Genomic DNA, 22,068 nt, shown 5'->3' on the forward strand with positions numbered 1-22,068 from the left:
AATTATCTAGTATTTCCTAAAAAACACGGTGGAAACAGAAGGCACAGGAGAGTTTTCTCTCCAAAAAATATGTCAGAATACCACGTTTTAAAGAACTCCCGCATAGTGGGAAATTATCTTGTTTTTCCTAAACATCACGTTATAACTCGAAAAGATTTGGTGTTACGTGGTTGTCTAAACATGTAGCCTCAAAAGAGAACCCACAGAGGAATTTTCTCTCAACAAAATATGTCAGAATACCACGTTTTAAGGAAATCCCGCATCTTGCGAAATTATCTTTTTTTTCCTAAACAACACGTTGTAACTAGAAAAGCTTTGATAATGCGTGTATGTCTAAGTGTGTAGCCTCAAAAGAGAATGCACAGGAGAGTTTTCTCTCGAAAGAATATGTAAGAATACCACGTTACAAGGAAATACAGTGTTGCAGAGTAAAGACAAATACGTACGTATTAGAAATACTTAAACATTACGAGAAGAAATAAAGCATCGTAAAAAATTATCTTGTATTTCCTAAACAACACGTTGTAACTCGAAAAGATTTGGTGTTGCGTGTATGTCTAAGCATGTAGCCTTAAAAGAGAATGCACAAGAGAGTTTTCTCTCGAAAAAATATGTCAGAATACCACGTTTTAAGGAAATCCTGCATTGTGCGAAATTATCTTGTTTTTCCTAAACAACACGTTGTAACTCGAAAAGCTTTGGTGTTGTGTGTATGTCTAAATGTATAGCCTCCAAAGAGAACCCACAGGAGAATTTTCTCTCTACAAAATATATCAGAATACCACGTTTTAAGGAAATCCCGCATCATGCGAAATTATCTTGTTTTTCTTAAAGAACACGTTGTAACTCGAAAGGATTTTGTGTTGTGTGTATGTATAAGCTTGTAGCCTCAAAAGAGAACGCACAGGAGAGTTTTCTCTCCAAAAAATATGTCAGAATACCATGTTTGTAGTAAATTCCGCATCGTGCGAAATTATCTTGTTATTCTTAAACAACACGTTGTAACTCTAATAGCTTTGATGTAGCTTGTATGTCTCAGCGTGTAGCCTCAAATGAGAACACACAGGAGAGTTTTCTCTGGAAAAAATATATCAGAATACCACGTTTTAAGGAAATCCTGCATCATGCGAAATTATCATTTTTTCTAAACAAATTGTTTTATCTCGAAAAGCTTTGGTGTTGCGTTTTTGTCTAAGCGTGCAGCCTCAAAAGAGAACGCACAGGACAGTTTTCTCTCAAAAGAATATGTAAGAATACCATGTTATAAGGAAATACAGTGTTGCAGATTAAAGACAAATACGTACATATTGGAAATACTTAAACTTTACGAGAAGAAATAACACATCGTGCAAAATTATCTTGTTTTCCTAATCAACACGTTGTAACTCGAAGGGATTTTGTGTTACGTGTATGTCTAATTTGTATCCTCAAAAGAGAACACATAGGAGAGTTTTCTCTCGAAAAATAGGTCAGAATACCACGTTTTAAGGAAATCCCGCATTGTGCGAAATTATCTTGTTTTTCCTAAACATCACGTTGTAACTCGAAAAGCTTTAGTGTAGCTTGTATGTCTCAGCATGTAGCCTCAAAAGAGAACGCACATGAGAGTTTTCTCTCGAAAGAATATGTAAGAGTACCACGTTATAAGGAAATACAGTGTTGCAGAGTAAAGACAAATACGTACGTATCTGAAATACTTAAACTTTTCTAGAAGAAATAATGCATCGTAAAAAATTATCTTGTATTTCCTAAACAACACGCTGTAACTCGAAAAGATTTGGTGTTGTGTGTATGTCTAAATGTGCAGCCTCAAAAGAGAACCCACAGGAAAATTTTCTCTCGAAAAAATATGTCAGAATACCACGTTTTAAGGAAATCCTGCATCCTGAGAAATTATCATGTTTTTCCTTAACAAGATGGTGTAACTCGAAAAGCTTTGGTGTAGCTTGTATGTCTAAGCGTGTAGCCTCAAAAGAGAATACACAGGAGAGTTTTCTCTCGAAAAAATATGTTAGAATACCACGTTTTAAGGAAATCCTGCTTCGTGCGAAATTATCTTTTTATTTCCTAAACAAATTGTTGTAACTCTAAATGCTTTGGTGTTGCTTGTATGTTTCAGCGTGTAGCCTCAAAAGAGAACGCACAGGAGAGATTTCTGTCGAAAAAATATGTCAGAATACCACGTTTTAAGGAAATCCTGCATCGTGCGAAATTTTATTGTTTTTCCTAAACAACACGTTGTAACTCGAAACGCTTTGGTGTTGCTTGTATGTCTCAGCGTGTAGCCTCAAAAGAGAATGCACAGGAGACTTTTCAATCCAAAGAATATGTAAGAATACCACGTTATAAGTAAATACAGTGTTGCAGAGTAAAGACAAATACTTACTTATTAGAAATACTTAAAATTTATAAGAAGAAATAACGCATCGTACAAAATTAACTTGTATTTACTAAACAACACGTTGTAACTCGAAAAGATTTGGTGTTGCGTGTATGTCTAAATGTTTGCCCTCAAAATCGAACCCACAGGATTATTTACTTTCGAAAAAATATGTCAGAATGCCACGTTTTAAGGAAATCCTGCATCGTGAAAATTATCTTGTTTTTCCTAAACAACATGTTGTAACTCGAAAAGCTTTGGTGTTGCTTGAATGTCTCAGCGTGTAGCCTCAAAAGAGAACGCACAGGAGAGTTTTCTGTCAGAAAAATATGTCAGAATACCACGTTTTGAGGAAATCCTGCATCGTGTGAAATTATCTTGTTTTTCCTAAACAAACTGTTGTAACTCAAAAAGCTTGGGTGTTGCGAGTATGTCTAAGTACGTAGCCTAAAAAGAGAATGCGCAGGAGAGTTTTCTCTCGCAATAATATGTAAGAATACCGCGTTCCAAGGAAATACAGTTTTGCAGATTAAAGACAAATACGTACATATTAGATATACTTAAACTTTACGAAAAGAAATAGTGCATCGTACAAAATTATCTAGTATTTCCTAAACAACACATTGTAACTCGAAAAGATTTGGTGTGGCTTATATGTCTAAGCGTGTAGCCTCAAAAGAGAATGCACAGGAAAGTTTTCTCTCGAAAAAATATGTCAGAATACCACGTTTTAAGGAAATCCCGTATACTGCAAAATTAACTTGTTTTTCCTAAACAACACGTTGTAACTCGAAAAGATTTGGTGTTGCGTGTATGTGTAAACTTGTAGCCTCAAAAGAGAACCCACAGGAGAATTTTCTCCAGACAAAATATGTCAGAATACCACGTTTTAAGGAAATCCCCCATCGTGCGAAATTATCTTTTTTTTTCCTAAACAACAGGTTGTAACTCGAAAAGCTTTGGTGATGCATGTATGTCTAACCGTGTAGCCTCAAAGGAGAACGCACAGGAGAGTTTTCTCTCGAAAAAATATGTCAGAATACCACGTTTTAAGGAAATCGTACATCGTGCGAAATTATCTTCTTTTCCTAAACAAAATGTTTTAACTCGAAAAGCTTAGGTGTTGCGTGTATGTCTAAGTGTATAGCCTCAGAAGAGAATGCACAGGAGAGTTTTCTCTCGCAAGAATATGTAAGAATACCACATTACAAGGAAATACAGTTTTGCAGAGTAAAGACAAATAGGTACGTATTAGAAATACTTAAACTTTACGATAAGAAATAGTGTATCAGGAAGACTGGCGGGCAGCAGCGGCTGCGGCAGCGGCGGCAGCAGTGGCACTACAACAGTGGCTGGTCCAGCTGAAAGGCCATCAGCAGTGGAACCAAGGCGACACAGGGTCCAGTTAGGCCCTGCGCCCACGACCACTGACCTTCGCTGACCTGCTGGGCTGCAAACAGCCACGGTTTTGCAGCGCCTTTCGCTGCATGGAAACCACTTCAGAACTCGGCCTCCCACCAGTCAGGAGAGGCTCACCTCCACATTGGTTTCGGGCTCCAGAGCATCGGACATACTGAGGTACACAAACATAATCTGAGGCCAACGCCGTGGGGGTCTGAGCCCGACGGGCATTGGCCAGCACCCAGGCCCTGGGCTGTTCGGGGGGGGGGGGCATCGGGGTGCCAACCCAGCCAGGAGGTTTTTTGCCCGGGCCTGCACGCACGCCACCATTTTGCCTGCAGGAAGACAAAGAGCTCTGGTGGGCAAAGCCGTAACGGGCATAGCCTGAGGCTAACAAAGCGGGGATCTAGGCCCCAAAAGGCACAGGACTGACCCCAAGAACAGGGCGGCTTGGTGGATCATCTGTGAGTCAACCCGCCAAGGAGTTTGTTAGCACAGCAGACTCTCCCGGCGCTTTCAGGGAGCGTGGGCGCGCACGCCCGCCATCCTGGTCACCTGTCGGACCCAATTAACAGTCATAGCCCTAGGGGAACTTTGCTCGGACCTTGGCCTCCTAGGCTTTTGCCTGGACTCAGGGCCTGGGCGGCCAGGCTAACCTTGTGTGCACCAGCCCTGTTGGGCTGCCCAGCAGAGTGATCGGAACACAGGGAGGTCCCGGCAGCATACACTGTCGGTGCTCCCTGGGGGTGCACACGGGCTCCATCTGGTCCATAGACACAATCTGGGGCAAGGTCTCAGGCAGGAGCCCTCAGCTCAACTCTCTCCACTTCCAGATCCAGATCAGCCTGGGCACCAGCGCCACATCTCCAGGTCCTGCTAGAGGCTAGAGGGGCTTCTGGGCGGCAAGCTGGGAGAAGTCGGTGTGCTCCAGCGAATCCAGCGGGCCCCAGCGGGAGCCTTCGGGTGCCTGCTTCGGGATCTGAACAGCCTGGGCAGCAGCACCCTGTCTACAGACAGTGCAGGGGGTAAGCTGTGCACCAGAGGCCAACTGGGAAGGGGCAGCTTACACTGGTGAGTCCAGCACTGACAACACCAAATAACACCAGTGAAATCTAGATGGCAAAAGGCAAACGCAGGAACGTCACTAACAGAAATCAAGGCAATATGGCAACATCTGAGCCCAATTCTCCTCTACCAACATGTCCTGAATACCCCATCACACCAGTCAAACAAGATTTGGATTTAAAATCACTGGTCATGATGCTGGTACAGGAACACATGAAGGACGTACTTAAAGAAATCCAGGAGAAAATGGATCAAAAGTTAGAAGCCCTTGCAAGGGAAACACAAAAATCATTGAAAGAAATCCAGGAGAACACAAAAGCCAACAATGAGGAAACGCAAAAAACACTTAAAGAAATACAGGAGAAATTTGGTCAACAGGCTGAGGCCATGAAAGAGGAAACACAAAAATCTCTTAAAGAACTACAGGAAAGCACAAACAAGCAAGTGAAGGAGCTAAGCAAAACCATCCAGAATCTAAAATCAGAAGTAGAAACAACTAAGAAAACTCAAAGGGAGACAACTTTGGAGATAGAAAGCCTTGGGAAGAAATCAGGGGACAGAGATGCAAACAACAGAATACAAGATATAGAAGAAAGAATTTCAGATGCTGAAAATTCCATAGAAACCATGGACTCAACAGTTAAAGAAAATGCAAAATGCAAAAACCTTGTAACCCAAAATATCCAGGAAATCCAGGACACAATGAGAAGACCAAACCTAAGGATTATAGGCATAGATGAGAGTGAAGATTTACAACTTAAAGGGCCAGCAAATATCTTCAATAAAATTATGGAAGAAAACTTCCCTAACCTAAAGAGAGAGATGCCCATGAATATACAAGAAGCCTACAGAACTCCAAACAGACTGGACCAGAACAGAAATACTTCCCGTCACATAATAATCAAAACACCAAATGTTCTAAACAAAGAAAGAATATTAAAGGCAGTTAGAGAAAAAGGCCAAGTAACATATAAAGGAAGACCTATCAGAATCACAGCAGACATTTCACCTGAGACTATGAAGGCTAGAAAGTTCTGAGAAGATCTCATGCAGACTCTAAGAGAACACAAATGCCAACCAAAACTACTATATCCAGCAAAACTCTCAATCACCGTAGATGGAGAAACTAAGATATTTCATGACAAAACCAAGTTTACCCAATATCTATCCACAAACCCAGCCCTACAAAGGACAATAGGAGGAAAACACCAATACAAGGAGGGAAACTTCACCCTGGAAAAAGCAAGATAGTAACCTTTCATCAAACCCAAAAGAAGTTAAGCACTCACACTTAAAAAATAACGTCAAAAATGATAGGAAGTAACAAAGACTATTCCTTAATATCTCTTAACATCAATGGACTCAATGCCCCAATAAAAAGACACAGGCTAACTGACTGGATACGTAAACAGGACCCTACATTTTGCTGCTTACAGGAAACACCTCAGGGTCAAAGACAAACACTACCTTAGAGTAAAAGGCTGGAAGACAATTTTACAAGCAAATGGTCTCAGGAAACAAGCTGGAGTAGCCATTTTAATATCAGATAAAATTGACTTTCAACCCAAAGTCATCAAAAGAGACTCTGAGGGACACTTCTTGCTGGTCAAAGGAAAAATACAACAAGAAGAACTCTCAATCCTGAACATCTATGCTCCAAATGCAAGGACACCCTCTTTCGTAAAAGAAACTTTATTAAAACTCAAAGCACACATTGCACCTAACACAATAATTGTGGGTGACTTCAACACTGCACCTTCCTCAATGGACCGATCAGGAAAACAGAAACTAAACAGGGACACAATGAAACTAATTGAAACTTTGGACCAATTAGATTTAACAGATATATATAGAACATTCTATCCTAAAGCAAGAGAATACACCTTTTTCTCAGCACCTCATGGTACCTTCTCCAAAATAGACCTTATAATTGGTCACAAGACAGACCTCAACAAATATAAGAAAATCGAACTAATTCCATGCCTCCTATCAGATCACTATGGAGTAAAAGTGGTCTTCAATAGCAACAAAAACAAAAGAAAACCTACATATACGTGGAAACTGAACAATATTCTACTCAATGATACCTTGGTCAAGGAAGAAATAGAGAAAGAAATTAAAAACTTTTTAGAACACAATGAAAATGAAAACACAACATACCCAAATCTATGGGACACAATGAAAGCAGTGCTAAGAGGAAAACTCATAGCCCTTAGTGCCTCTAAAAAGAAAATGGAGAGAGCATACATTACCAGCTTAATGACACACCTGAAAGCCCTGGAACAAAAAGAAGCTATTTCACCCAGGAGGAGTAGAAGGCAGGAAATCATCAAACTTAGGGCCTAAATCAATCAAGTAGAAACCAAGAGAACCATACAAAAAATCAACAAAACCAGGAGCTGGTTCTTTGAGAAAATCAACAAGATAGATAAACCCTTAGCCAGACTGACCAAAGGGCACAGAGAAAGTATCCAAATTAACAAACTTAGAAACGAAAAGGGAGATATAACAACGGAAACTGAGGAAATCCAAAAAATCATCAGATCCTACTACAAGAGCCTGTACTCAACACAACTGGACAATCTGGAGGAAATGGACAATTTCCTTGAAAGATACCAAATACCAAAATTAAATCAGGACCAACTAGACCAACTAAACAGTCCCATAATGCCTAAAGAAATAGAAAGAGTCATAGAAAGTCTTCCAACCAAAAAAAGCACAGGACCAGATGGTTTCAGTGCAGAATTCTATCACAGCTTCAAAGAAGAGTTAACACCAATACTCTTCAAACTATTCCACAAAATAGAAACAGAAGGAACACTACCCAATTCCTTCTACGAAGCCACAATTACGCTGATACCAAAGCCACACAAAGATCCAACAAAGAAAGAGAACTTCAGACCAATTTCCCTTATGAACATCGATGCAAAAATACTCAATAAAATTCTTGCCAACCGAATCCAAGAACACATCAAAACAATCATCCACCATGATCAAGTAGGCTTTATCCCGTGAATGCAGGGTTGGTTCAATATACGGAAATCCATCAATGCAATACACTACATAAACAAACTCAAAGAACAAGACCACATGGTCATTTCATTGGATGCTGAAAAAGCATTTGACAAAATTCAGCATCCTTTCATGCTTAAAGTCTTGGAGAGAACAGGAATTCAAGGCCCATACCTAAACATAGTAAAAGCAATATACAGCAAACCGGTAGCCAGCATCAAACTAAATGGAGAGAAACATGAAGCAATCCCACTGAAATCAGGGACCAGACAAGGCTGCCCCCTTTCTCCTTATCTTTTCAATATTGTACTTGAGGTACTAGCTCGGGCAATTCGACAACATAAGGAGGTCAAAGGGATACAAATTGGACAGGAAGAAGTCAAACTATCATTATTTGCAGACGACATGATAGTCTACCTAAGTGACCCAAAAAACTCCACTAGAGAGCTCCTACAGCTGATAAACAACTTCAGCAAAGTGGCAGGTTATAAAATCAACTCAAGCAAATCAGTGGCCTTCCTATATTCAAAGGATAAGCAGGCTGAGAAAGAAATTAGGGAAATGACCTCCTTCACAATAGCCACAAACAGTATAAAGTATCTTGGGGTGACTCTTAACAAACATGTGAAAGATCTGTATGACAAGAACTTCAAGACTCTGAAGAAGGAAATGGAAGAAGACCTCAAAAAATGGGAAAACCTCCCATGCTAATGGATCGGTAGAATCAATATAGTTAAAATGGCCATTTTGCCAAAAGCAATATACAGATTCAATGCAATACCCATCAAAATCCCAATCAATTCTTCACAGAGTTAGAAAGAGCAATTATCAAATTCATCTGGAACATCAAAATACCCAGGATAGCTAAAACTATTCTCAGCAACAAAAGAAAATCTGGGGGAATCAGTATCCCTGACCTCAAGCAATACTACAGAGCAATAGTGTTAAAAACTGCATGGTATTGGTACAGTGACAGGCAGGAGGATCAATGGAACAGGATTGAAGATCCAGAAATGAACCCACACACCGATGGCCACTTGAATCTCGACAAAGAGGCTGAAAACATCCAATGGAAAAAAGATAGCCTTTTCAACAAATGGTGCTGGTTCAACTCAAGGTCAGCATGTTGAAGAATGCGAATTGATCCATCCATATCTCCTTGTACTAAGCTCAAATCCTAATGGATCAAGGACCTCCACATAAAGTCAGACTCTCTGAAGCTACTAGAAAAGAAACTGGGGAAGACCCTTGAGGACATTGATACAGGGAGAAAGTTTCTGAACAGAACACCAATAGCGTATGCTCTAAGAGCAAGAATTGACAAATGGGACCTCATAAAATTACAAAGTTTCTGTAAGGCAAAGGACACCATCAAGAGGACAAATCGGCAACCAACAAATTGGGAAAAGATCTTCGCCAATCCTACATCAGATAGAGGGCTAATATCCAATATATATAAAGAACTCAAGAAGTTAGACTCCAGAAAACCAAACAACCCTATTAAAAAATGGGGTACACAGTTAAACAAAGAATTCTCACCTGAAGAACTTCGGATGGCGGAGAAGCATCTTAAAAAATGCTCAACTTCATTAGTCATTAGGGAAATGCAAATCAAAACAACCCTGAGATTTCATCTTAAACCAGTCAGAATGGCTAAGATTAAAAATTCAGGAGACAGCAGGTGTTGGAGAGGATGTGGAGAAAAAGGAACACTCCTCCACTGCTGGTGGGGTTGCAAATTGGTACAACCACTCTGGAAATCAGTCTGGCGATTCCTCTGAAAACTGGGTACCTCACTTCCAGAAGATCCTGCTATACCACTCCTGGGCATATACCCAGAGGATTCCCCATCATGTAATAAGGATACATGCTCTACTATGTTCATAGCAGCCCTATTTATAATTGCCAGATGCTGGAAAGAACCCAGGTATCCCTCAACAGAAGAGTGGATGCAAAAAATGTGGTATATCTACACAATGGAGTACTATTCAGCCATTAGAAACAATGAATTCACGAAATTCTTAGTCAAATGGATGGAGTTAGAGAACATCATACTAAGTGAGGTAACCCAGACTCAAAAGGTGAATCATGGTATGCACTCACCAATAAGTGGATATTAACCTAGAAGACTGGAATACCCAAAACATAATCCACACATCAAATGAGGTACAAGAAGAAAGGAGGAGTGGCCCCTGGTTCTGGAAAGACTCAGTGAAGCAGTATTCGGCAAAACCAGAACGGGAAAGTGGGAAGGAGTGGGTAGGAGGACAGGGGAAGAGAAGGGGGCTTTCGGGACTTTTGGGAAATGGGGGCTTAGAAAAGGGGAAATCATTTGAAATGTAAATAAATTATATCAAATAAAGAAAAAATAAAAAAAAGAAATAACGTATCATACAAAATTATCTTGTATTTCCTAAACAGCATGTTGTAACTCGAAAAGATTTGGTGTGGCACGTACGTCTAAGCAAGGAGCCTCTAAAGAGAACGCACAGATGAGTTTTCTCTCGAAAAAATATGTTAGAATACCACATTTTAAGGAAATCCCTCATAGTGCGAAATTATCTTGTTTTTCCTAAACAACACGTCGTAATTCGAAAATATTTGGTGTTGCGTGTATGTCTAAGCGTGTAGCCTCAAATGAGAATGCACAGGAAAGGTTTCTCTCAAAAGAATATGTAAGAATACCACGTTATAAGGAAACACAGTGTTGCAGAGTAAAGACAAATATGTACGTATTAGAAATACTTAAACTTTACGAGAAGAAACAAAGCATTGTACAAAATTATCTTGTATTTCCAAAACAACACGTTGTAACTCAAAAAGATTTGGTGTTGTGTATATGTCTAAATGTGTAGCCTCAAAAGAGAACCCACAGGAGAATTGTCTCTCCAAAAAATATGTCAGAATACCACGATTTAAGGAAATCCTGCATTGTGCGAACTTATCTTGTTTTTCCTAAACAGCACTATGTACTTCGAAAAACTTTGGAGTTGCGTGTATGTCTTAGAGTGTAGCCTCAAAAGAGAATGCACAGGAGAGTTTTCTCTCGAAAAATATGTCAGAATACCACGTTTTAAGGAAATTCCGCATCGTGCGAAATTATCTTGTTTTTTCTAAACAACACGTTTTAACTTGAAAAGCTTTGGTGTTGCGTGTATGTCTAAGTGTGTAGCCTCAAAAGAGAAGGCACAGGAGAGTTTTCTCTCGAAAGAATATGTAAGAATAGCACGTTTTAAGGAAATACAGTGTTGCAGAGTAAAGACAAATACGTACGTATTAGAAATACTTAAACTTACCTAGAAGGAATAACGCATTGTAAAGAATTGTTTTGTATTTCCTAAATAACACATTGTAACTCGAAAAGATTTGATGCTGCGTGTATGTCTAAACATGTAGCCTCAAAAGAGAACCAAGAAGAGAATTTTCACTCTAAAAAATATGTCAGAATACCACGTTTTAAGGAAATCCTGCATCGTAGAAAATTATCTTGTTTTTCCTCAACAACACGTTGTAACTCGAAAAGATTTGTTGTTGCGTGTATGTCTAAAGGTGTAGCCTCAAAAGAGAACGCCCAGGAGAGGTTTCTCTCGAAAGAATATGTAAGAATACCACGTTACAAAGAAAGACGGTGTTGCAGAGTAAAGACAAACATGTACGTATTAGATACACTTTAACTTTACGTGAAGAAATAATGCATCATACAAAATTATCTTGTATTTCCTAAACAACACGTTGTAACTCGAAAAGATTTGGTGTTGTGTGTATGTCTAAGCATGTAGCCTCAAAAGGGAACGCACAGGAGAGTTTTCTCTCGAAAAAATATGTCAGAATACAACGTTTTAAGGAAATCCCGCATCCTGTGAAATTATCTTGTTTTTCTTAAACAACACATTGTAACTCAAAAAGCTTTGGTGTTGCGTGTATGTCTAAGCGTGTAGCCTCAAAAGGGAATGCACAGAAGAGTTTTCTCTCAAAAGAATATGTAAGAATACCACGTTACAAGGAAATACAGTATTGCAGAGTAAAGACAAATATGTACGTATTGGAAATACTTAAACTTTACGAGAAGAAAAAACGCATCGTGCAAAATTATCTTCTTTTTCCTAAACAACACGTTATAGCTCGAAAAGATTTGGTGTTGCGTGTATGTCTAAGTTTGTAGCCTCGAAAGAGAATGCACAGGAGAGTTTTATCTCAAAAAAATATATCAGAATAACACGTTTTAAGGAAATCCCGCATTGTGCGAAATTATCTTGTTTTTCTTAAACAACAGGTTGTATCTCGAAAACCTTCGGTGTTGCGTGTATGTCTAAGTGTGTATCCTCAAAAGAGAATGCACAGCAGAGTTTTCTCTCGAAAAATATGTGAGAATACCATGTTTAAAGAATTCCCGGATACTGAGAAATTATCTTGTTTTTCCTAAACAACACATTGTAATTCGAAAATATTTGGTGTTGCGTGTATGTCTAAGCGTGTAGCCTCTAAAGAGAACGCACAGGAGAATTTTCTCTGGAAAAAATATGTCAGAATACCATGTTTTATGGAAATCCCACATCGTGCGAAATTATCTTGTTTTTCCTAAACAACACGATGTAACTCAAAAAGCTTTGGTGTTGCTTGTATGTCTCAGCATGTAGCCTCAAAAGAGAACACACAGGACAGTTTTATCTCAAAAGAATATGTAAGAATACCACGTTATAAGGAAACACAGTGTTGCAGATTAAAGACAAATACGTACATATTGGAAATACTTAAACTTTATGAGACGAAATAAAGCATCGTGCAATATTATCTTGTTTTTCCTAAACAACACGTTGTAACTCGAAAAGAGTTTGTGAAACGTGTATGTCTAAGCTGGTAGTCTCAAAAGAGAATGCACAGGAGAGTTTTCTCTCAAAAAAATATGTCAAAACACCACGTTTTAAGGAAATCCCTCATCGTGCGAAATTATCTGGTTTTTCCTAAACAACAGGATGTAACTCGAAAAGCTTTGGTGTTGCGTGTATGTCCAAGCATGTAGCCTCAAAAGAGAACACACAGGAGAGTTTTCTCTCAAATAATATATAAGAATACCACGTTATAAGGAAATACAGTGTTGCAGAGTAAAGACAAATACGTATGTATTAGAAATACTTAAACTTCATGAGAAGAAATAACGCATCGTACAAAATTAACTTGTATTTCCTAAACAACATGTTGTAACTCGAAAGGATTTGGGGTTGCGTGTATGTCTAAACGTGTAGCCTCAAAAGAGAACCCACAGGAGAATTTTCTCTCGAAAAAATGTCAGAATACCAAGTTTTAAGGAAATCCTGCATCGTGCGATATTATCTTGTTTTTCCTAAACAACATGTTTTAACTCGAAAAGCTTTGGTGTTGCGTGTATATCTAAGTGTGTAGTCTCAAAAGAGAATGCACAGGAGAGTTTTCTCTTGCAAGAATATGTAAGAATACCACGTTACAAGGAAATACAGTTTTGCAGAGTAAAGACAAATACATACATATTAGAAATACTTAAACTTTACGAGAAGAAATAACACATCGTATAAAATTTTCTAGTGTTTCCTAAAAAACACGTTGAAACTGGAAAAGATTTGGTGTGGCGTGTATGTCTAAGCATGTAGCCTCAAAAGGGAAAGCACAGGAGTATTCTCTAGAAAGAATATGTAAGAATACCACGTTACATGGAAATAGAGTGTTGCAGAGTAAAGACAAATACGTACGTATAAGAAATACTTAAACATTAAGAGAAGAAATAAAGCATCATACAAAATTATCTTGTATTTCCTAAACAATAAGTTGTAACTCGAAAAGTTTTTGTGTGGTGTGTATATCTAATCGTGTAGCCTCAAAAGAGAGCGCACAGGAGAGTTTTCTCTCGAAAAAATATGTCAGAATACCACGTTTTAAAGAACTCCCGCATAGTGCGAAATTATCTTGTTTTTCCTGAACAACACATTATAACTCGAAAAGATTTGGTGTTGCATGGTTGTCTAAACATGTAGCCTCAAAAGAGAACCCACGGAGGAATTTTCTCTCGACAAAATATGTCAGAATACCACGTTTTAAGGAAATCCCGCATCTTGCGAAATTATCCTTTTTTTCCTAAACAACACGTTGTAACTCGAAAATCTTTGGTGTTGCGTGTATGTCTAAGAGTGTAGCCTCAAAAGAGAACGCACAGGAGAGTTTTCTCTCGAAAGAATATGTAAGAATACCACGTTACAAGCAAATACAGTGTTGCAGAGTAAAGACAAATACGTACGTATTAGAAATACTTAAACATTACGAGAAGAAAGAAAGCATCGTAAAAAATTATCTTGTATTCCCTAAACAACACGTTGTAACTCGAAAAGATTTGGTGTTGCCTGTATGTCAAAATGTGTAGCCTCAAAAGAGAACCCACAGGAGAATTTTCTCTCGACAAAGTATGTCAGAATACCACGTATTAAGGAAATCCCGCATCATGCGAAATTACATTGTTTTTCTTAACGAACACGTTGTAACTCGAAAAGATTTTGTGTTGCTTGTATGTCTAAGCTCGTAGACTCAAAAGAGAACGCACAGGAGAGTTTTCTCTCGAAAAAATATGTCAGAATACCACGTTTTAAGGAAATCCCGCATCGTGCGAAATTATCTTGTTTTTCTTAAAGAACACGTAGTAACTCTAATAGCTTTGGTGTAGCTTGTATGTCTCAGCGTGTAGCCTCAAATGAGAACACACAGGAGAGTTTTCTCTCGAAAAAATATATCAGAATACCACGTTTTCAGGAAATCCTGCATCGTGCGAAATTATCTTCTTTTCCTAAAAAAATGCTTTAACTCGAAAAGCTTAGGTGTTGCGTGTATGTCTAAGTGTATAGCCTCAAAAGAGAATGCACAGGAGAGTTTTCTCTCGCAAGAATATGTAAGAATACCACGTTATAAGGAAATACAGTTTTGCAGAGTAAAGACAAATACGTACTTATTAGAAATACTTAAACTTTACGATAAGAAATAATGTAATGTACAAAATTATCTTGTATTTCCTAAACAACATGTTGTAACTCGAAAAGATTTGGTGTGGCGTGTACTTCTAAGCGAGTAGCCTCTAAAGAGAACACACATATGAGTTTTCTCTCAAAAAAATATGTCAGAATACCACGTTTTAAGGAAATCCCTCATCTTGCGAAATTATCTTGTTTTTCCTAAACAACACGTTGTAATTCGAAAATATTTGGTGTTGCGTGTATGTCTAAGCGTGTAGCCTCAAAAGAGAACGCACAGGAGAGGATTCTCTTGAAAGAATATGTAAGAATACCACGTTATAAGGAAATACAGTGTTGCAGAGTAAAGACAAATACGTACGTATTAGAAATACTTACACTTTACGAGAAGAAATAATGCATTGTACAAAATTATTTTGTATTTCCAAAACAACACGTTGCAACTCAAAAAGATTTGGTGTTGTGTGTATGTCTAAATGTGTAGCCTCAAAAGAGAACCCACAGGAGAATTTTCTCTCCAAAAAATATGTCAGAATACCAGGATATAAGGAAATCCTGCATTGTGCGAACTTGTTTTTCCTAAAAAATATTATGTACTTCGAAAAACGTTGGAGTTGCGTGTACGTCTTAGTTTGTAGCCTCAAAAGAGAACGCACAGGAAAGTTTTCTCTCGAAAAAATATGTCAGAATACCACGTTTTAAGGAAATCCCGCATCGTGTGAAATTATCTTGTTTTTCCTAAACAACACGTTGTAAACTCGGAAAGCTTTGGTGTTGCGTGTATGTCTAATCGTGTAGCCTCAAAAGAGAAGGCACAGGAGAGTTTTCTCTCGAAAGAATATGTAAGAATCCCACGTTATAAGGAAATACAGTGTTGAAGAGTAAAGACAAATATGTACGTATAAGAAATACATAAACTTTACGAGAAGGAATAGCGCATTGTAAAAAAATTTTTTGTATTTCCTATATAACACATTGTAACTCGAAAAGATTTGGTGTTGCTTGTGTGTCTAAACGTGTAGCCTCAAAAGAGAACCAAGAAGAGAATTTTCTCTCTAAAAAATATGTCAGAATACAACATTTTAAGGAAATCCTGCATAGTAGAAAATTATCTTGTTTTTCCTAAATAACATGTTGTAACTCGAAAAGATTTGTTGTTGCGTGTATGTCTAAAGGTGTAGCCTCAAAAGAGAAGGCACAGGAGAGTTTTCTCTCTAAAGAATATGTAAGAATCCCACGTTATAAGGAAATACAGTGTTGAAGAGTAAAGACAAATATGTACATATAAGAAATACATAAACTTTATGAGAAGGAATAACGCATTGTAAAATGTTTTTTTTTGTATTTCATAAACAACACATTGTAACTCGAAAAGATTTGGTGTTGCGTGTGTGTCTAAACGTGTAACCTCAAAAGAGAAGCAAGAAGAGAATTTTCACTCTAAAACATATGTCAGAATACCACGTTTTAAGGAAATCCTGCATCGTAGAAAATTATCTTGTTTTTCCTAAACAACACGTTGTAACTCAAAAAGATTTGTTGTTGCGTGTATGTCTAAAGGTGTAGCCTCAAAAGAAAACACACAGGAGAGGTTTCTCTCGAAAGAATATGTAAGAATACCACGTTACAAAGAAAGACAGTGTTGCAGAGTAAAGACAAACACGTACGTATTAGATACACTTAAACTTTACGTGAAGAAATAACGCATCATACAAAATTATCTTGTATTTCCTAAACAACACGTTGTAACTCGAAAAGATTTGGTGTTGTGTGTATGTCTAAGCATGTAGCCTCAAAAGAGAATGCACAGGAGAGTTTTCTCTTGAAAAATTATGTCAGAATACCACGTCTTAAGGAAATCCCGCATCCTGCGAAATTATCTTGTTTTTCTTAAACAACACATTGTAACTCGAAAAGCTTTGGTGTTGCGTGTATGTCTAAGCGTGTAGCCAGAAAAGGGAATGCACAGGAGAGTTTTCTCTCAAAAGAATATGTAAGAATACCACGTTACAAGGAAATACAGTGTTGCAGAGTAAAGACAAATACGTACATATTGGAAATACTTAAACTTTACGAGAAAAATAATGCATCGTGCAAAATTATCTTGTTTTTCCTAAACAAGACGTTATAACTCGAAAAGATTTGGTGTTACGTGTATGTCTTAGCTTGTAGCCTCAAAAGAGAATGCTCAGGAGAGATTTATCTCAAAAAAATATGTCAGAATACCACGTTTTAAGGAAATCCCGCATCGTGCGAAATTATGTTGTTTTTTTTTTTTTTAAACAAAGCGTTATAACTCGAAAAGTTTTTGTGTTGCGTGTATGTCTAAGTGTGTAGCCTCAAAAGAGAACGCACAGGAGAGTTTTCTCTCGAAAAAATATGTGAGATACCACGTTTTAAGAAATCCCGGATACTGTGAAATTAACTTGTTTTTCCTAAACAACACATAGTAATTCGAAAATATTTGGTGTTGCGTGTATGTCTAAGCATGTAGCCTCAAAAGAGAACGCACAGGAGAATTTTCTCTCGAAAAAATATGTCAGAATACCATGTTTTAAGGAAATCCCGCATCGTGCGAAATTATCTTGTTTTCCCTGAACAACACGTTGTAACTCGAAAAGCTTTGGTGTTGCGTGTATGTCTAAGCCTGTAGCCTCAAAAGAGAACGCACAGGAGAGTATTCTCTCAAAAGAATATGTAAGAATACAACGTTATAAGGAAATACAGTGTTGCAGAGTAAAGACAAATATGTACGTATTAGAAATACTTAAACTTTATGAGAAGAAATAATGCATCATACAAAATTATCTTGTATTTCCTAAACAACACATTGTAACTGGAAAATCTTTGGTTTTGCTTGTATGTCTCAGCATGTAGCCTCAAAAGAGAACGCACAGGAGAGTTTTCTCTCGAAAGAATATGTAAGAATACCACATTATAAGGAAATACAGTGTTGTAGAGTAAAGACAATTACGTATGTATTAGAAACACTTAAACTTTATGAGAAGAAAAAACGCATCGTGCAAAATTATCTTGTTTTTCCTAAACAACACATTGTAACTCGAAAGGATTTTGTGTTACGTGTATGTCTAAGCGTGTAGCCTCAAAAGAGAACCCACAGGAGAATTTTCTCTCGAAAAAATATGTCAGAATACCACGTTTTAAGGAAATCCCGCATAGTGCTAAATTATCTTGTTTTTCCTAAACAACACGTAGTAACTCGAAAAAGCTTTGGTGTTGCGTGTATGTCTAAGCGGGTAGCCTCAAAAGAGAATGCACAGGAGAGTTTTCACTCGAACGAATATGTAAGAATACCACATTATAAGTAAATACAGTGTTGCAGAGTAAAGACAAATAAGTACATATTAGAAATACTTAAACTTTAGGAGAAGAAATATTGCATCATACAAAATTATCTTGTATTTCCTGAACAACACGTTGTAACTCGAAAAGATTTGTTGTTGCGTGTATGTCTAAGTGTGAATCCTCAAAAGAGAACCCACAGGAGAATTCTCTCTAGAAAAAATATGTCAGAATACCACGTTGTATGGAAATCCCGCATCGTGCGAAAATATCTGGTTTTTCCTAAACAACACGTTGTAACTCGAAAAGTTTTAGTGTAGCTTGTATGTCTCAGCATGTAGCCTCAAAAGAGAATGCACAGGAGAGATTTCTCTTGAAAGAATATGTATGAATACCACGTTATAAGGAAATACAGTCTTGCAGAGTAAAGAAAAATACGTACGTATTAGAAATACCTAAAGTTTACTAGAAGAAATAAAGCATCGTAAAAAATTATCTTGTATTTCCTAAACAACACGTTGTAACTCGAAAAGATTTGGTGTTTTGTGGATGTCTAAATGTGCATCCTCAAAAGAGAACGCACAGGAGAGTTTTCTCTCGAAAAAATATCTCAGAATACCACGTTTTAAGGAAATCATGTATCGTGCGAAATTATGTTGTTTTTCCTAAACAACATGTTTTAACTCGAAAATCTTTGGTGTTGCGTGTATGCTTAAGTGTGTAGCCTAAAAAGAGAATGCACAGGAGAGTTTTCTCTTGAAAAAATATTACTGAATAAAACGTTTTAAGGCAATCCTGCATCGTGCGAAAATATTTGTTTTTCCTAAACAACACATGGTAACTCGAAAAGCTTTGGTGTTCCGTGTATGACTAAGTGTGTAGCCTCAAAAGAGAACGCACAGGAGAGTTTTCATTCAAAAGAATATGTAAGAATACCTCATTACAAGGAAATACAGTGTTGCAGAGTAAAGACAAATACGTACATATTAGAAATACTTAAACTTTATGAGAAGAAATAACGCATCGTAAAAAATTATCTTGTATTTCCTAAACAGCACGTTGTAACTCGAAAAGATTTGGTGTTGCATGTATGTCTAAATGTGTAGCCTCAAAAGAGAACGCACAGGAGAATTTTCTCTCGAAAAATATGTCAGAATACCACGTTTTAAGGAAATCCTGCATCGTGCAAAATTATCTTGTTTTTCCTAAACAACACATTGTAACTCGATAAGCTTTGGTGTTGCTTGTATGTCTCAGCGTGTAGCCTCAAAAGAGAATGCACAGGAGAGTTTTCTCTCGAAAAAATATGTCAGAATTCCACGTTTTAAGGAAATCCTGCATCGTGCGAAATTATCTTTTCTTTTTTTTTTTTCTAAACAACTTGTTGTAACTTGAAAAGCTTTGGTGTTGCGTTTTTGTCTAAGCGTGCAGCCTCAAAAGAGAACGCACAGGAGAGTTTTCTCTCGAAAGAATATGTAAGAATACCACGTTATAAGGTAATACAGTGTTGCAAGAGTAAAGACAAATACTTACGTATTAGAAATACTTAAACTTTACGAGAAGAAATCAAGCATCGTGTAAAATTATCTTGTTTTTCCTAAACAACACGTTGTAACTCGAAAGAATTTGTTGTTGCATATATGTCTAAGCATGTAGCCTCAAAAGAGAACGGACAGGAGAGTTTTCTCTCGAAAAAATATCTCAGAATATCACGTTTTAAGGAAATCCTGTATCGTGCGAAATTATGTTGTTTTCCCTAAACAACATGTTTTAACTCGAAAAGCTTTGGTGTTGCATGTACATTTAAGTGTGTAGCCTAAAAAGAAAATGCACAGGAGAGTTTTCTCTCGCAAGAATATGTAAGAATACCACGTTACAAGGAAATACAGTTTTGCAGATTAAAGACAAATACGTATATTTTAGAAATACTTAAACTTTACGAGAAGAAATAACGCATCGTAAAATATTATATTTTATTTCCTAAAAAACACGTTGTAGCTCGAAAAGATTTGGTGTTGTGTGTATGTCTAAATGTGTAGCCTAAAAAGAGAACCCACAGGAGAATTTTCTCTCGAAAAAATATGTCAGAATACCACGTTTTAAGGAAATACTGCATCATGCAAAAATATCTTGTTTTTCCTAAACAACACGTTTTAACTCGAAAAACTTTGGGGTTGCGTGTGTGTCTAAGTGTGTAGCCTCAAAAGAGAACGCACAGGACAGTTTTCAATTGAAAAAATATGTCAGAATACCACTTTTTAAGAAAATTCCGTATCCTGCTGAATTATCTTGTTTTTCCTAAACAACTTGTTGTAACTGGAAAAGCTATGGTGTTGTGTTTTTGTCTAAGCGTGCAGCCTCAAAAGAAAACACACAGGACAGTTTTCTCTCGAAAGAATACGTAAGAATACCACGTTATGAGGAAATATAGTGTTGCAGAGTAAAGACAAATACGTACATATTGGGAATTTTTAAACTTTACGAGAAGAAATAACGCATCGTGCAAAATTATCTTGTTTTTCCTAAACAACACGTTATAACTCGAAAAGATTTGGTGTTGTGTGTATGTCTAAAAGTGTTGCCTCAAAAGTGAACCCACAGGAGAATTTTCTCTCAAAAAAATACCACGATTTAAGGAAATCCTTCTTGGTGCGAAATTATCTTGTTTTTTACTAAACAACACGTTGTAACTCGAAAAGCTTTGGTGTTGCCTGTATGTCTAAGCGTGTAGATTCAAAAGAGAACGCACAGCAGAGTTTTCTCTCACAAGATTATGTAAGAATACCACGTTACAAGGAAATACAGTTTTGCAGAGTAAAGACAAAACATACATATTAGAAATACTTAAACTTTGCGAGAAGAAATAACACATGGTACAAAATTATCTTGTATTTCCTACATAACACGTTGTAACTCGAAAAGATTTGGTGTGGCGTGTATGGCTAAGTGGGTAGCCTCAAAAGAGAACGCACAGGAGAGTTTTCTCTTGAAAAAAATATGTCAGAATACCACGTTTTAAGGAAATCCCGCATCGTGCGAAATTGTCTTTTTTTCTGAAACAACACGTTGTAACTCGAAAAGCTTTGGTGATGCATATATGTCTAAGCGTGTAGCCTCAAAGGAGAACACACAGGAGAGTTTTCTCTCGAAAGAATTTGTAAGAATACCATGTTACAAGGAAATACAGTGTTGCAGAGTAAAGACAAATGCGTACATATTAGAAATACTTAAACTTTATGTGAAGAAATAACGCATCATACAAAATTATCTTGTATTTCCTAAACAACACTTTGTTACTCGCTAGATTTGGTGTTGCGTGTATGTCTACGCATGTAGCCGCAAAAGAGAACACACAGGAGAGTCTTCTCTCGAAAAAAAATGTCAGAATACCACGTTTTAAGGAAATCCCGCATTGTGCGAAATTATCTTGTTTTTCTTAAAGAACACGTTGTAACTTGAAAAGCTTTGGTGTTGCATGTATGCCTAAGCGTGTAGCCTCAAAAGAGAACACACAGGACAGTTTGCTGTCGAAAGAATATGTAAGAATACCACATTATACCATATTACAGTGTTGCAGAGGAAAGACAAATACGTACATATTGGAAATACTTAAACTTTAGGAGAAGAAATAGCGCATCGTGCAAAATTATCTTATTTTTCCTAAACAACACGTTGTAACTCGAAAAGATTTGGTGTTGTGTGTATGGCTAAAAGTGTTGCCTCAAAAGAGAACCCACAGCAGAATTTTCTCTGAAAACAATATGTCAGAATACCACGTTTTAAGGAAATCCCGCATCGTGTGAAATTATCTTTTTTTTCTTAAACAACACGTTTTAACCCGAAAAGCTTTGGTGTTGCGTGTATGCCTAAGCGTGTAGCCTCAAAAGAGAATGCACAGGAGAGTTTTCTCTGGAAAGAATA

Source organism: Apodemus sylvaticus, chromosome 17, assembly GCF_947179515.1.
Source record: "Apodemus sylvaticus chromosome 17, mApoSyl1.1, whole genome shotgun sequence".
NCBI classification, from domain to species: Eukaryota; Metazoa; Chordata; class Mammalia; order Rodentia; family Muridae; genus Apodemus; species Apodemus sylvaticus.